This window comes from Moschus berezovskii, chromosome 18, assembly GCF_049115385.1.
Source record: "Moschus berezovskii isolate FMDL1 chromosome 18, NW_MosBer_1.0, whole genome shotgun sequence".
NCBI lineage: Eukaryota > Metazoa > Chordata > Mammalia > Artiodactyla > Moschidae > Moschus > Moschus berezovskii.
The window spans coordinates 45,033,396-45,049,111 of record NC_142477.1 but is presented as its reverse complement, the minus strand read 5'-3'; the positions used below and the strand labels follow the sequence as shown (position 1 = coordinate 45,049,111).

General features: G+C 42.5%; 1 protein-coding gene across 4 annotated transcripts in view; it reads right to left on the bottom strand.

Annotated features, from left to right (window-relative positions):
• The window catches only part of GHR (growth hormone receptor), a 333,700-nt gene that overhangs the window by 185,037 nt on the left and 132,947 nt on the right, over positions 1 to 15,716 (bottom strand). The window lies entirely within an intron of this gene.

Genomic DNA, 15,716 nt, shown 5'->3' with positions numbered 1-15,716 from the left:
AATGCCAACTACTTAAATCTTAGCTGCAATATTTCCATAAAATTACAGCTCTTTACAAGTTATTCAGGCAGATCTGATCATCATTCTGGGACCTCCATCAGTGCCTTTATTGGACTTATTTTTATTAGTCTTGACAACAACGGAATAGTCCTTCTGTTACCCCTAATCAAACTGAAATGATGAACATGGATGATTGTTTTCACGGGTAATGGAAGGCTGTGGTCTGGGTAACGACTGTGTAATTCTGAATAGGAATTAAATGTCTGATGCTCTACATTTTCATTTCTAGACAGCGGATAATGCAACATTTTAAAAATTCTGTATCATTTCATGTTCTTAAAAAATTCTAAGAAAACATCTCTAGGTGAATGGAATCTCTCTTCTGTTCCCACATGCATGAGAACAGCCCTCATACAGTGCCCCAAGGGTCATTTATAGGATTGAGCGTGACATCATAGAGGAATACACTTTGCCAACAGTGAGAGTTCACACTAATGTGAGTTGGGGTTATTGTGACACCCGGTTTTAACTTCTTAACCTGGAAGGTTCTGGGCTAATGGCTTTGCATCATCCACATCTACTTTCACTGAGCCTGTCTCCCTAGTAAAGATCCTTTACTCCTAGATGAACAGGCCATTATACTCATAATTTGAGGTCTCCAGCATAAATATTAGTTTGGCCAAGAAGTTCGTTTGGGTTTTGGGAATACATAAAGAGGCTAAAAACAAACATGTTAAGGTTGAAAATGTTACCCTCTTGATAGGTGGGTATTTCCTTTAAAATTTTATTTCAAAAGTCTTTTTTAAGGAAGAAAAGCTTTGAGGAACTGGCCTCTGTACCTAGTGCTGGGTTCACTCACCATGCCTTACTACACTGGGTGTCAGGTAAAGAAGCCTCCCCTGGCACATGCTCTCTTGACGTCAGGTCCTAACAGTGAATCCCTTTCTGAGGTAGCACTGTATGCCCTGTGACTGAACAAGGATATGAACAGGTTTGCATTTCTCAGAAGGATGTTTCCCTGGTTTGAAAGTCACCTCTCCATACTTTTCAAAGAGTCTTGCCAGATGCTAGAGACAAGTGAATTTTGCTTCAGATAAAATGTAGTTGGCCTCCACCCACCCCCAAAACTTTTGAAAGCTGCCGCCTACAAATGAACTTCACTTCCCCCAAATAAGGAACTGATGATCACAACAATTCCTTTAGGAGCCAAATCCATCTCCAACAGGCCACATTCTATCTCACGAAACACATCGGAATCCGCAAAGCAAAATGAACCAGAAACCTGTTGGGACAATCCCACAGCAGAAAAGGAGGTTATTTAGAACAGCCATCATCCCACATAGAGTAGTTCACTTCCATCGAGAGCAGAGCATAGGGACCCCTCAACTCTAGGGCTCTAACAAGGGGTGGGAGCAGAGAAGAAGATAAAGCAATGTGGCTGGATTCCAGGGAGGACTAAGTGTTTCCTTAGAGATGAATGCGCCCCTTCCACTGTTGCTGGCTCAGTGGGGATGACTGCGAAAGTGGTCCCCTTGTGCACTCCCCTCCTTCCCACTGCCCTAGTGAACTCTCTCTAATGCCTTCACATGAACACACTGTCAGCTGACCTGGGCTGATTCAACTGTAAGTTTCCCCCTTCAACTATGCAGAGCTCTGCATGGCAGCTTCTAGTTGAGAAGATTCTCTTTCATTAGGTCCTAGAGGAGATAAAATGTCACTGGGAGAGGAGAGCGCGCCAAAACACAAAGTTTGGTACTTTAATCTATCAGTGATGTGCCAGATGTGAGCAGGAGAAAAATCCCTTTATTTCCCTTTCCTAATAGAATAGTTTAACTAGAGGCAGGCATTGTTCAGAGGCATCTATTAAACTGTACCTTAGTCTATAGGACTTTTGAAGTTCGCAATATTTTCCTAGGGAAAACCCCTCTCTAGGTTTCTGATGACATTTATGCATTCTTTGGCTATAGCCACAAAGCATGATTTTCACTGGGGTGGGGGAAGAAGTAGCTGCTATTCCTGCATCAGGGAACTTACACCATTTATTTGGAGCTCAATGTGCCTGAGGCATTTTGCCTGTTCCCCCTTCCTCAAAGGACAGCCAGTTGAAAAGCCCTGTGATCCAACTGGCATGAGTTTTAATTCTGTAAACTGCCTAGCCGAGGAGGCCTCCAAATCACAGTGCGGCCAATGATATAGTTTTGTTCCTTGGCTATAAAATAATCCATAAACACACAAGAAGAGAAGATGGAGATAAAATACAATATTTTTTCCCAATATGTTATAACCAACTCCAGGCAAAGGAAGCCATTGGTTCAATTCTCTTTCACTTAAAATTAGCAAGTATTTGTTGAATCACCGGTACCTGCTAGCACTATTCAAGGCACAATGGAAAATATGAAAGCAATCAAAATCATTGAGAAATCATTGGATTTCAGAGATATCCACTCAGAAATATGAGCAGCAGGTCAATTTAAAGTGAAGATAAGACTACTTTGCAAAGAATCCCCATGTCATCTTTATTAAAAGTAACACTAAAACAGATATAAAGCCATACAGGAAAAAATGTGCTCATATCTGGTTAGCAATTTACCAGAGATATAATGAACCACTACCCAAAACCATCTACATCCTCTGATTTGCATCATGTATTTAAAAGGAAAACAGTCAAAAAGCATCCTTAGAAGTATGATGTTAACATTTTAATAAGTGGGAGGAGTAAAATAACAGATTTGGGAGCTTGTAGTCCTGTCACAGTCAAGTTAGGAAGAAAATCAAAAGGGTGGCTTGAATTGATCAGAAATAAGTTTCCCCAAATTTCTGTTTTACTGATCGAGTGATTCTGCTCTGCAAGAAGTGAAAGAAAGAAAGTGAAGTGGCTCAGTCGTGTCCGACTCTTAGAGATGGCATGCACTGTAGCCCACCAGGCTCCTCTGTCCATGGGATTTTCCAGGCAAGAATACTGGAGTGGGTTGCCATTTCCTTCTCCATGGGATCTTCCCAACCCAGGGATCGAACTTGGGTCTCCCGCACTACAGGCAGACTCTTTACCATCTGAGCCACTAGGGAAGCCCTGGAAAAAGTGAGGGCCGATTAAAAAGCCCCAAAAGAAGCAGAATTGTTTATATTGCAAAACCAAGACTCCAGGTAGATAACCTAATAAATGTGTACTTTCTGATGCTAGTGTTGATTACTAATGAAATATTGCAAAACTGAATCTCATTGATTTCCTGGTGAAGCTTTTCTAAGAACTCAGCACTGAAAAAGGAAGAAGTTCATCCAAAAGGGTATTTAAAATAATCTATTCTAATTAGCTTCAGGCATTTATTTGAACAGTTTGCACCTAGAGTTCATGTTATTATCTACTTTTTGGTGATGGTCATTTGAAAATCTGTCAGACACAAAATGCCTTAGGTCAATTTATCTCCTTCCAATTCACAGACATTATTGATATAACTACTCTTGCTGAAATTTCTCTCCCTTCATGGATCCAGTAGGGAATACAAGGTGGGAAAGTAAATTAAATGAATAAGGAGTGAGGGGAAAAAATCCTTTGGAAGTGGTATATATAGTAGGTCTCCATTTTTACTAAAAAGACAGAGCATATATGTTGGGTATTAACACTTGTGGTAATTTAGTCACTACCAGTCACAACCACTGAAAATTTCAAATGTGGCTAACACAACCGAAGAATTAAATAAGCTTAATTATACTTAATTTTGATTAAATATTTCAATTAAATATTTAAGTATATATTCAGAACAGGTTGGGTATGTAAACCTTTTTCAACAGTACATTTTATAAGATCTAAGTACAGATCAAGTATATTTCAGATGAAAAGTTGGCATCTAAATTGAGACATACTGTAAGTGTAAAATATACATGGACTTTGACGGTTTGGTACAAAAGGATACAAAATATTTCAATAATGTTTATGTTGATTACATGTTAAAATCATATTTTTGGGCTGTTGAATAAAATATTAAAACTGCTATCCCTCATTTAAAATAATTTAACTATAGAGAATTAGTTAAATTACATATGTGGCTTGAATTATATTTTATATTCCTATTTGACAATATTGATATACATACTTTATGGCTTGTATGTCTGTACCTGCATTCAGAAACATTAGCCTGTTACGGGAGCATATCTGCTTTCATAACAAAAACAATACACAAAATAAAATTGTATATTTATAGTGACATATGAAATCATAATGGTTAAGTCTTTAGAGGTCTTCCCAAATGCAGAATGATGGGGACAAAAGATTTATTGAAGACTTCAGTTCAGTTCAGTTCAGTTCAGTCACTCAGTCGTGTCCGACTCTTTGCGACCCCATGAATCACAGCAAGCCAGGCCTCCCTGTCCATCACCAACTCTCGGAGTTCACTCAAACTCATGTCCACAGAGTCGGTGATGCCATCCAGCCATCTCATTCTCGGTCGTCCCCTTCTCCTCCCGCCCCCAACCCTTCCCAGCATCAGAGTCTTTTCCAGTGAGTCAACTCGTCGCATGAGGTGGCCAAAGTATTGGAGTTTCAGCTTTAGCATCAGTCCTTCCAATGGACACCCAGGATCGATCTCCCTTAGAATGGACTGGTTGGATCTCCTTGCAGTCCAAGGGACTCTCAAGAGTCTTCTCCAACACCACAGTTCAAAAGCATCAATTCTTCGGCGATCAGCTTTCTTCACAGTCCAACTCTCACATCCATACATGACCATGGGAAAAACCATAGCCTTGACTAGAATTGAAGACTTAGGTATGATTATATTTATGGGAGCTTTTTAGGGTACCCACTGTGCCTTTGTTTACCTTTAGAAGTATGACAATTCACAGTGTATCTCTCTTTGAGTCATAGTCAGTGGTGTACTAATATCTAACAATTGTCTCTCTGGAGTAATAACTTTAAAAGGGCCACAGTTTGTAGCATTTGCCAATCTCTGTGATATAAATACCTCCACTAAGGCTGATTTTAAGTTACCAAGTCACTTAACTTGGATTCACCGATTCAGTGACATCACTAAATCTAGATTCACAAGGTGGTATAAGCTGGACCCAGAACAGCACCAGCTGGGAAAGTAAATGAAGCTCTCTGGACTCCAGGTGAGGTAACAGGTACAAAGATTAAACAATCTGCTGACATGGACACATCAGGCAGGAGACAGTGCTACTGAGTGAGCCCTGGACACTTGGGTTCATCTGATGCCATGTGTTTCACGTCAGATGGCCATATGTCACTAATAATCACTGATACTTTTCCAGGGCTATAGAAATTACTGTCAAACTCTATCATAGATGCTATCCTTGCCCTTCAACTACAGAGGGTGAGCTTAGGGCTTCAGTGCACAAGATCTGGAGTCAGGTTCAAATCCTTGCTTTACCAAACCTCAGTTTACTCTGGGTGTAACAACACTTGCTATTTATTACACTTTCTGATACTAGTGATTAAGTAGACCATTTTATGTTTCCATGGGGTTGGCAGAGGGGCCCTCATTGTAGGTCCTGGAATGGAAGCCCAGGGATGTGGTAATTCCATGAGCACAACAGGTGAGGCTCTCCTCTTCAATGAAGCACTTAAAGCACACGAGTGTCCAGGGAAGGGGAAGGATCATCATAATGTAACGAGTGCATCTCCTAGGATAAGCAGGAATGCTGTTCATGGAGGTGGGAGAAGTAATCAGAATAAAAAGTATGGGAATCCAGAGGTTGATTTCCCCCTTAATCACAATCTCACCTACTGTAAGAATATTATATGCTGCTGTTTACTGGATCCAGATCATGTTTCATGAGTTATGAATTTCTACAGCTGAAAACTGGGTAGATGAATCCTAATAATAAGATGCTTGGTTTAAAGCCAGGAATCTTCCTGTGAGAACACAGAGAAGGCAACTGGGTTATAGGAACCTGGGCTTCCACCCTTTTCTTTCTGGAGGAGTGAAAGAATAAGGGCCATTTCAAGACCAGTTGCGTGGAGCTTCCCCTTTCCTGGTAAGTGAGCATGGGCACTCTGTTGGGAGTGGGCCTTTCGGCGCATGGGACACCCTGTTTGAATTCAGCAGGACCCAGTGGCACTGTGAAACCCCTCAACACAATAGCTAGACCAATGGATGACCTTCAAACTCACCCAGCCTGATACACTTGGTGCATTCACTGAGCACGAGGCAGGTGTAACTCTTACATGGAAGAGAAAATCAGTCACATAGGTGGGAGTTTATTTGAGCAGTATGTTCCATTTCTTTGTATATCTTACAGTATTGCACCTACAAAGTAATTTTTTTTTCCTAAACAGAGTTTTAGAAAGCAAACCTCTTACTGGATTTCTGGTTTCTCTCTTTCCATGAGTGGCTTACCCCCCACCCCAAAATCTAATTTTTATTACCGTGACAGATCACACAGAACATGGAGAATGTACTTTAAACAAAGTTGAAGATGTTGAAGTTTCTTCCAAGACTCTCAGATGGGAATACAGACTTTGTTTTACCTAATTTATTGGAATAGGTAAGCTGTTGAAGATCTCATAGGATGAAGTCTTCAAATAACAAAAAGGATTCAGTATCTTGATGAGGTATAATCTGACAATGATTTCGACCATAACTCAGAGTATTCAAGGAGTCACTCACATACCTGGATCACATATAGAGCAAACCTTGGAAGAAACTCTTTTTTTTTTTGTTTTATCAAGTCCAAAATAGTGAAGCTGTTGTTTCAGGGTAAACAAGTTGGGAAACCAAGAGTGAGGCAATATGCTCTCCTGGAAATGGCTAGAAAAGGAGTCAGCAATCCTGTGCCCTGGATTGCAGCCCTGCAACTGCCCAGTGTGATGGCTCGGGCAGTAAGCTCATCACTGCAGGGCCTGTCTCCTCACCTACACACCATGTCAGGCTTCTGTGAGGCCCAGACCCCGTGCTGTGCAATGTAATAAACAGCTGCCAGGCACAGAGGGTTCCTCCTGTCCTGAAGCTGCCAGGCTCCTTGTCTTTCTTGTCCTCCAGCTGTGAGTAACCTGGAGGCCACAGCTGTATGTCACTCACACTTTTATCCCCAAAAACTAGCCCTGGACCCCACAGAGTAGATGCCCCTTCCAAAATCTGCCAATGAATAAATATTCCAAGTGCCTTATTATTTCATTCATTCCTTGCAAAAAATCCTCATTTTAAAGTAGGGAAAACAAAAGTTTAGAGGTGAGAAGCGAAGGGAATCACGCCAGCTCAGATGGAATACTTCCAGGTATGGATTGGAACCTTCTCCAAGGCCTGCCATTGCCTTTCATGTTTCTTTGAAAATGCTAAGCTAGGCCGACTAAACACACGAGTAGGGTACCAGCGAGCAGGCCATACTTCAGAGAACAAGAGAAAGAGGGAAGTCCAGATTTAAATCATGGACAGGGACAGGCGCTATAGTATTTCTAGTACTGAGGGCCTGTCAAGGACGGTGATAACTCATAAGTGCTGATGTAGTTCCTTTAGGAGAAGGATATTCATCTCTATGGCTCAGAGATTCCAAGAGCACCTGGTCTACTTTTAGGTACATTACTTAAGAGCTATGTGGTGTGCCCTTTCCATGACATGAGGGCATCACCCGCCTCTTCAGAGCCTATATTATAAATAGAAAGAAGTCTATTTGGCCAGACTGACTGGCTGCCAGATAGATGGCAAACACAGGGCAGATCAATGTCACGTCTCATTGCCAGGAAGTTTACAATACACCATTTCACCCTTCAGATCATGGAAGGTGTAATAGCTTGATGTGGACCATCCATTGCTAATAGCTTTAGTAGAAAATGCTCTCCAAGAAAGCACCTTGTCACTGAAATATAATGCCAACCACAAATGCCTGCCATCTGTGTAATTTTAAATTTCCTAGTAACCACATTAAGAGTAAGAAATAGATACATTTTAATTATAAATCCTAATTAACCCAATATATCTAAAATATCATCACTTCATCATGTAGTAAATAGGAAAAGTATTGAGATATTTTATGCACTTTTCTTTTCCCACAGATTCTTTGAATCTGGTGTGTATTTCACACTCACAGTACAGGGCAACCGGCACCAGTCACATTAAAAGTGCTTAAGAGCCGCAGGCAGTGAGTGGCCACTGCACTGGACGGTGCAGTTCTGAGACTCCGAGACTGGGGAGGTCCATGTACCCAGCCCCTGGCTACTGCAGGATGTATCTGTAGACCAAACTGCTGAGAAGAGACTTTTAAACATATTTGGCAAGGTCCAATAATTTCTTAAGGTCCTAGAAAGAGTTTTTCTACTGAAGCGAGAAGCAGGCTTTTCTGGACTGTAACACTCATTTTTGCATATAATTACTGAGCACTGAACTCTACAAATAATTAAACCGTAAACCCAGCAACAGATCTGTCACTAGGTATGGGACTTTAGGTAAATCATTTCACACCCTTAGCCTCTTTATTTCCAAAAGAGTATGTTGGGACCATATCAATAGTTCTTAGCCTTGACTGTATTTTAGACTTCACAAACAAATGCCCTGGCTTTACCATAGTACCAAAGGTAAATGGGAAATTTGGGTTCCCAGGTGGCACAGTGGTAAAGAATCCACCTGCCAATTCAGGAGATGCAGGAGACGTGGGTTTGATCCCTGGCAGGAGAGATTCCCTGGAGTAGGAAATGGCAACCCACTTCAGTAATTTTGCCTGAAAAATTCAATGAACAGGGGAGTCCGGTGGGCTACAGTCCATAGGGTTGCAAAGAATCAGATACAACTGAGCACGCATGAGCAAACTGTAAATCAATGACCTATTGCAAGTCAAACGTGCTATGATTTTGAAGTCTGTGAAAACAGAGTCCAGCTGTTCCAAGCAGCCTCTATGGGGAGCTGGTGAGGGGGAGGGGGAGGGGGACAGCAAAACATCATTCTCCCCCATTCAGCTGACCAATAAACATATTCTTAAAAAATAACACAGAACCCTCTAAGCCAAGGGGTTTAAATGCTGAAATATGAAAAGTAGGATCAGAAAATATTAACCAATGAAACTGCAAAAGAAAGAACATGTGTAAACAGATGAGACCAGTCATCCACAGATATTTGATCATTCCAATAATGATATAACATGATTTCAAAGTATTGCTGATAAGACTGGATAGGCAGAATGCTAAAGAGTGTCCCCAGTCCCCCAAAGACAATCATCTCTGGTTATTCTACGATTAACAGAGGTACTGTACTGGTGAGACCTCACAGATGTTATTAAGGTTACAAATCAACTGACTTTAAAATAGGGAGACTATTCTGGATTGTCTGGGTGATTTACATTTAATCACATTAGTCTGTAAGACCAGGAGAGGAAGTTAACCAGTGAGATGTGGCAGAAGGGGAAGTCAGAGAGGTTAGAAACTTGAGAGGGACTTGCCCTGCTGTTACTAGAGGGGCCATACAGCACAAGATGAAATGCAGGCAGCCTTGAGGAGCAAAAATGATCTCCTAGCTAACAATCAGCAAGGAAATGGGGACAACAGTCCTGCAACAGCCACGAACTGAATTTGGTCAACAACGTGAATGAACTTGGAAGCAAATTCATGCCTAGGACCTCCCAAAGGTAATGCAGCCCTAATGACAGCTGATTTCAGCCTTGTGAACTCTGAGCAGACAATCCAGTTGCACCAGCCTGTGTCCAGACTTCTCACTTACAGAACTGGAAGCTAACAAATGGGTTTTTATAAAGTCACTCAATTTATGGTAAGCAATAGAAAACAAACATGGTCTTTAAAAGTCTATTTTAGAGCCTGAAGTTGACATCCTAAACATTAGTCAGGAAGACAACTATCAAGCCATGATGGAAACACAGCCAGAAGGAGAGGAGATTTTTACAAGAGCACAGAATTTTGGAGGCAGAAGGAGCTTTAGAGATAATCCAGTCTAATCAATTAATAATTGATGGAGAACCCTGAAAAAAAATTAGTAAATAATTTATGGCTTTGTCTCGCCCAACTATTTAGGACCAACAAGAATGTCCCAATACAGAGACAGGTATAAGAATTTTCCTTTCAGAGCCTGCTGATGCTCTCCCTTGAGGCCATTCAGTTCTCTCCATTCTAACTCTATAATTGCCAATGACCTGCTGATTCTTGTCTTGTTTTCTGGGTTCTCTCTGGAAAATTAATACAATAACAAGCTGCAATGAAATTGCTTCACAGCTGACATGGAAAACAAACAAATGTATTGGCATTCATCTCATGTAAGTTGGGCGCCTAGAATCTAATAATCTCTGGGTCAGTTGATGCAATTTATTGTTTGAACACATCAATCTGGACATGAGTTGATCAGCTGATTCCAGAGAAAGCCTGAGGGATCCCATCTAAATTAGTTTGCTGGCCTTGCTTCTCATTTTAACCTCCTGTCAGACAGGAAATTAAAAAACTGTCAATGAAAAGATAAATCAAAATCAAGGTCAAAATCCATAAAAGAATAGAGTTGGGAGAAGATAAGGACAAGGTGCATGTATTTATGGAGGAAAAGGTCTTGTGGAAGGGAGGACAGGCTATCTTTGCAACATGTCCTTGTAAATCTAACATCTTGGCTCAGGAGAGCTTGTTTTCAGTACCCCTGAATGGAATGTTCATTTTCCAGGAGCCTTATTTTTACCACGCCATGGGACCACCACAGCATAACTCAGGAAACTTAACTCAATGATCTGGTCATGTTTCTCCTAAATCAGTTGACTAGTGAATGAAGCTGGAACAAGTGGGCTGAACCAAAGTCTGAATGGCTATTTTTTTTTTCTTCATATAATCTCTCTCCTTTATTTATTTTTTGCCATATGCCATATATTGACATGAATCTGCCACAGGTGTACATGAATGGCTATTAATTCAAGAAGACCGTCCTCCTATCAAGAAGTCAAAGGAACAGACACTAATACACTTTCCATCGCAATCGGTTTGAGAGAAATCAGTTATTTCACATCTTGGAGAGCAGTAATCAAAAATTCATCTTCCCATCAAACTGAAAAGTGATTCAAATGAATTTTTCACTTTCAACCACTTGTGATCATCTTATCAGTCAAAACTTTACTTCCAAATGGGGAAGAAAAGCTACAGGGAATCCCATCATGGCAGTTTACACAGAGCATTATGTAAATGTTGAACCAGAAGGCAGGTGCCCTAGACAAAGGGAAACAGTCACTGGGATGCCCATAAGCCTCTGAAATCAGTCCTGTCCAAACTGAACGAACTCAGCAGCTCCTACCCGCCCCCAGTTTCCCACCTAACAAACAAACGGCTTCATCTCATGCATTTTCTAACTTGCTTAATGAAGTTATGGCTCCCACATTAGCTGAACCATCAAGAGATAACTTGGTTACTCCATATATACCATGTGTAACTTGTCACCATAAGGGGGTGATTTCTACCTCAGAATTCTCTCTGGAAGGTACTGCCTCCTCCCTCAATGCCTGCCACACTTCTTTAGACTTAAAACAGCTGTTGTCACGGTCTCTCTTCCTTGACCTTCAAGGCTGCTGCTGGACAAACCCCAAATTTTATTCTTCAAAATCATGCTCAAATATCACTATCTTCATGAAGCCTTCCACACTCTCCTGAGACTTAACTTTTCAGCCCTCTACTATAAAACGTTCCCTGACACAGAAGTCACAAGGTAACAAATCCCTGTTTGTGGAATGAACAAGTTCTCAGTGCCTGTGCTGTTATAAGTTTCCTCAGGGCAAGACACCGGAGAAGGCCATGGCACCCACTCCAGTACACTTGCCTGGAGAATCCCATGGACGGAGGGGCCTGGTGGGCTGCGGTCCATGGGGTCGTGAAGAGTCGGACATGACTGAGTGACTCCACTTTCACTTTTCACTTTCATGCATTGGAGAAGGCAATGGCAACCCACTCCAGTGTTCCTGCCTGGAGAATCCCAGGGACGGGGGAGCCTGGTGGGCTGCTGTCTATGGGGTCGCACAGAGTCGGACATGACTGAAGTGTCACAGCAGCAGCAGCAGGGCAAGACACAGACTTTCCCCTCATCTATTTATCACTCTGCTCTAGGAATTAGTTTGGGTGAAACAGAGCATAGGGTACTTTGGAGGTTAGGGGATGGGCCTAGGACTGATCTTTGGGCAGCCAGAATATCACCTGGGGATGCTGGATATAAGTGCAAGAGAATTTCACAAAGGCACAGAAGATCATAGTTACTCAAAATTCTGCCCAACATCTACCTGACCGGCTGGCTGCTTATGACAGAGGAAAGGCTTCACTGCTCCTCTGGAAGGTGGCAGACCTCACAGGTCAGTCTTCCCCATCAGTGTCTTACCTTAGTCCCCTCAGAATTCACAGCCAATCTTCTCTTTCCTTTTACAGGAGGGACAAGCAGAAAAAGTCAAGAGAAAAAGAAGGAAGTCAGGTGCAGGGGGCTTCCTGCTCCCCTTTTACCATTGGCACAGGATAGAGCACGAATCACAATTCCATTTTTTCTTTGGAAATGATTTCCCATGCTCACTAGATTACATTCTTTAAACTACAACTTCATTTAAGGAAATGGGTTTACTAGTTTCTCTTGAAAAAAAGAAAAACGTCCGGAAGCCTAACAGTAGTGATGGTGGGGGTTGGGAGGACCACTGGGGAGATGGTATCACAAGCAGAGAGCTTAGGGGCTGAATGGGGCTCTAAGGACCGTGCTACTGTATAGGTCTTACTTCACAGATGAGGTAAGCAAAGCCCAAAGGGATTCAATGATGGGTACAAGACCCCACTGCTGCTTGCAGGCGGGCTGGGAGCAGCACCCAGGCCTCTCGTCCCCAGTCCCTCGGGCTTTTCAGTACTTCACCTTGTCTTCAACATGTTGCTCTATTTTCAAGGAGCAAAAAGTCAGTTTACCCGCAGGCTCACATGTGCTGTCACATATAATATCATGTATCACTAGGCATTCAGCACAAACAAATCCTAACAAGTGTGGAGGTGAGATGAGCCAAGATCTCCTGGCCTTTCCTTTCCCAGCTCCACAGTGAGCTCCCCTAGCCACTTTCTGTGAGTTAAGACAAGAGCCCTGGAACAACCCAGAAATGAAATCTGCTCACAGCCAGCCCTCAGGACTGGAGCAAACTGAGCCTGAAGTTCCGAGAATAATCTTGATTAGCACTTTGCAAAAATCTACTCTCCACACTGACACCACACAGCTCTCCTTCCAAGTGCAGCTTGGCAGGCTTTTCACTCTATCTAGTATCCATGACAAACCCTTAGCAAGGTCCTTCCAGTCCTGTCAGTCCTGTGTGATCTCGCCTGGACTCCTATTTTCCCATGTCCATCTTCCACCACTTGCCCAAACCTCCCCATTTCCTCCGTCCATGGAGGAACCTTCTCAGAAGGCTGTGAGCTATTCACACCTTCAGCCCTGTGTACCTTCCACCCTATTCCTATTTCACTTCATTCATCGCAGGTACTCATTCCCCAAACCTCAGCTCAAGGTCAATTCAACTTAAATACATTTCTAGCAACAAACCCCCACTTCCTACCAGGAGAAGTTAGGTGCCTCTCTTCTATCTTTGCCAAACCTCCATCATAGCATCCTGAGATGCCCACTACTTTTCTCTCCCCTGAGGGTCATCTCTGTATCCCCCACTATCTTGCAATACCTAACACACTCAGCTTGAAATGAATCACTGCAGAAATGAATAGATTCCCCTGGACTTTAAAGTAGATGTTTTTAAGGGGGTAGGAGCACATCCTTCTGTTGAAAGTTCAGCTGAATACTTTTCAATGAGATAAAATAAATGGCATTTCCCATCGTATAAGGCACGATGTGTGTGTGTGTTAGTCACTCATTCGTGTCTGACTCTTTGCGACCCCATGGACTCTAGCCCTCCAGGTTCCCCCAGGCAAGAATGCTGGAATTGGTAGCCATTCCCTTCTCCAGCAGATCTTCCTGACCCAGGGATCGAACCCAGGTCTCCTGCATTGCAGGCAGATTCTTTACTGTCTGAGACTTAAGGGAAGTCCATGGCATGACAGGACAGCCCTAACCCGGCATGTGGGTAGGAACCTGAGATATCAAAGTAAACCAGTCAATGGGTACAGCTAGCAGTACAAAAAAACTAAGTCTTATTTTCCTTTTCGTCAATATGTTAATCATCCCTAAGACTTTAGGAAACCTGGAAGAAAATGCAAAACAAATATGCAATTGTGGTGGCACTTCTTCATGACACTCCTCTAAAATATAAACTGACTGCTGAAATGTAAAACATGAACCACAATTATAACCCTGAAATGTTGCCTGAGTGCCAATTATTATTTCTGTCGACTTTCTCAAAATGTATCAGCTTCTTAAACACGCAGAAAACTAGCCTTTCATTCACAGAATAAACTTCAGAGACCTAAATTACATTATAATGGTCATTGGACAGGGAGGAAGGCAGTCTGAGGTTTTGCCTAACTGGAATATTTTAAAGGCTGCTGGACAGGAGAAAGAAGTTTCGTTCAGAGTAGGAGGAGGAGAGTGGAAGAGGAGGGCAAGGAGGGAGGGAGGAATAAAGCCGGAATAGGGAAGAGTGAGGCGGGAGAAGAAAAGCAGCTGACCAAGTCAAGTGCAAAAGCAAGTTTTTTTGTTTTTTTTTAAAGACACTTGACTCTCACCCTTTTAAGCAAAGTGAACAAGAAGGGAAATACTAACCAAGAGTCCGGCAGACACTCCTGAAACAGAGGCTGGGTTTTCGTATGGTTTCCTCCAGGCTTTATGGCAAGGACGTTTAAATTTCTGTATTCATTCAGTCATGTATGGAAGCAGACCGCACTATGCTAATTTGGTTAAGATTTGGCAAACAGTGTGGGGTTGGAGGAGGAATATGGTGAACGTTTCTTGGTCACCGCTTGGCAGTAGATTCTTGGTCTTGCTGCTTTCCTATATAAACCTTCCCCAAATCCTCCCCAAATCAATTACATTTTCTTTCTCTTCCTCCCTCCCAATCACACACACACACACACACACACACACAACCTGGTACCAGAAAAGATTAGAGCACACAACCCATTGCCTCACATAACGAACCCCCCGACCTTTGCCCAGGGCTGGGTTCTGCCAACTGAAGTGAAGGCCAGGCCTGGGCTGGAGTCTCACGAGGCTCATCAGGATGCAGCCAGCCAGACCAACTGAGAAGACCATGTATTAGAATTTGACAAAGACCATAAGCCGGAGGGGCTGAAGACAGTGAGAGTTATCTGAATCTAATCCCACAACTAAGGCGTTCAAGAAGGGAAGCTCCAGGAGGGCAGAAGTGCTGGAATCTCCGTGAAGGATCTCAAGAACCCAGAGTATAGAAAGTGGAATATTTCTTAAATGAAGGGTAAACAATTAAATTTTAAAACATTAGTGCCCACTGGAGATCCAAACATACTTAAAGTTACACATTTAATTATAGTATCTATCAGTGGCTATTATCTGGAGCTTCACCAGATTTCTTGTAACCTCCTCACCAGTTAGAACAATCGCGATTCCCACCATTGAGTGTAGGTTGAGCTGCTGTGCATGCAAAGCTTTGTTGTTAGTTATCCAGTCATCTCTGATTCTGCAAACCCAACGGCTGTAGCCTGCCAGGCTCCTTTGTCCATGGGGTTTCCCAGACAAGAACACTGCAGTGTGATTTCCTTCTCCAGGAGATCTTTCCGACTCAGGGAATGAACCTGTGTCTCCTGCATTGGCAGGTGGATTCTCTACCAGTCAGCCATCAGGGAAGCCTGCATGCAAAGCTATGTGAGT